Genomic DNA, 2,306 nt, shown 5'->3' with positions numbered 1-2,306 from the left:
CCACAACCGTAGGGGGATGGATCGGAAAGCAGATCACATCTTCACCTCTCAGAGCCCACCCCCCCAATCGACATCCTTCTGCCAACAGTCAGACCGGAAGGTTCTGTATCACTCCCCCACCCAGCACCACTAACTAGAGATCAAGTGTTCACGCGCCCAAGCTCACCGTAGACATTTCTCCCTCAATCCACCACAGTAAAGGAATATGATTCTTCTGTGGAGAATTGCAGGCTTGTTTTAAGGTTTACAAATTCATGATAGCCGAGTACTTTGTACACTATAACACATGGAGAACATGTTAGATACATATTTAGCTTTTTAAGTGTTGGGCTCACCGCCTGCTCCTGATCCATGAATAAAATATAATTGAAGGAAAACCAAAGCAAGACTTTTTGCTTGGGAGAAGAGGGGCCAGGTGACAGAAAGGAACACCGTAGGTCAGAGAACACCACCGCTAACCCAAGGTCCATTCTACACATTTTAGGTAGGATTTCCGTTGCTATGATAAAACACCATTAATCAGGATTCTCTAGAGACGCAGAAATCACACAGGATGTCTCTATATATTAAGGGAATTTGTTGTGATAACAATGGGCAGCTGTGAATTGGAAGTCCAAGAATCTAGTGGTAGCTCAGTTCCACGAGGCTAGATATTCAAGCTGGTCTTCTGTAGAAATAGGTTCCAATAGATGTGCTAACAAGAGCAAGCAGTTGAAGAACAGTGAGTCTTCTCTTTTCCAACGTCCTTATGTAGGCCTCCAGTAGAAGGTGTGGCCCAGATTAAAGGTGTGTATACCACTACGCCTGGATCTTGACCTTGCTTTGCCCCAGACTGACCTTGAACTCAGAGATCTGCTTGCCTCAGTCTCCTGAGATTAAAGGTGTGTGCTACCTGGCCTAAGCTTTTCATGGCCACTCTGCCTCAAGATCTCCATGTTAAGATCCAGGTCAGAAACTTGAGTCTTCCAGCCTCAAGATCTGGATCCCAGACGGGCGGTGGTGGCACATGCCTTTAATCCCAGCACTTGGGAGGAAAGGATCTATCTGTGACTGCAGTTTTAGTCCATCACAAAAGGAAGTCAGGGCAGGAAACTGAAGGCAAGAGCTGAAGCAGAAGCCAGTACCGCTCCCTGGCTTGCTCCCTTCAGCCCAGCACAGGGGTAGTACCACCCCTGGTGAGCAGAGCCCTCCCGAGTCAATCACTAAATCACTAATCAGGAAACTGATTCAAGTAGAGTTCCTAAAGGCCAGCCTTAGGGAGGCATTTTCTCAATGGAGGTTTCTCTTCCCAGGTGACTCCAGCCTGTGACAAGCTAACAAGAACATCACCAGGACAACATTCCACAATGCCTTATTTTGGGGGATCACCAGCTGGTCTCACAAGTTTGTAAGGTAATGCTTTCTCATGACTGTAAGCCTCCATAGTACTTACTGTCTTGTGCGCTTCTAGATCGTTCTCCAGTAATAAAAACTTTAACAGGAGTGAAGACTCTGCGCTTGTTATGTCGTATAAAATACTTGTAAAACCTAAAGGAATAAGGACTGCGTGACAAGCAAGAAAATAAAAAGTGTTACACCATGCATGTTTCCCAGGAGCACATTTATTATTAATTATACTTAATTATTAATGTCAATACCACCTCACCATGATTGCTTGCTTTGTTATCTGTGACAAAAAAAAGGGTAACTCTAATTGTTCTAAATTATTAAATATGCCCTGAAATATCAGGAAATAGAGCCCATTTCTTCACTCCAAAACAAAAACTGCCATGAGAGTTCATTTCACCTCCATTTTCAGCATTTTTCCTTTGCTGCCTGGTTGCTTGAGAAGACAGTTGTTCACATCTGCATCTAGCTAGATGTATGAGTGCAGCCAGGGATCACAGCTCTCTGGGGGGCGGCAGAGAAGAGTGATTTGATGAGAGAATAAAGGAAAATGCCAGGCTCGCCTACAAGGATACACAGGAGAACCCGGGAATTAGACAGCAGGTGTTCTTTGTTATCCCAGGAATGTGTGTCGCTCTTCCTGAAGAAAATCTCAGTGCACTGACAGATTCATTTTCCATTTTCATTCTAAGTTGAAAGACTCAGCAAAGAGCCTTAAAATCTGTTCTCCCACGGTGGAGCTTGTTAATGCCTGGCCCAAAGGGGGCCTAGTGAGGACTAACACACCAAGGTGAAGCACCCGCTCCTGAGGTAATAAGCAAGGGAGCATGCAGATCCAGTAGGGGCCCCTAAGCAGGAAAGCAAGCAAGCACTGGGCATGGGGGCGCACGCCTTTAATCCCAGCACTCAGGAGGCAAAGG

Source organism: Mus pahari, chromosome 5 (genome assembly GCF_900095145.1).
Source record: "Mus pahari chromosome 5, PAHARI_EIJ_v1.1, whole genome shotgun sequence".
Lineage (NCBI taxonomy): Eukaryota > Metazoa > Chordata > Mammalia > Rodentia > Muridae > Mus > Mus pahari.
The sequence above is the reverse complement of the archived record's forward strand: the minus strand, read 5'-3'. Positions refer to the sequence as shown.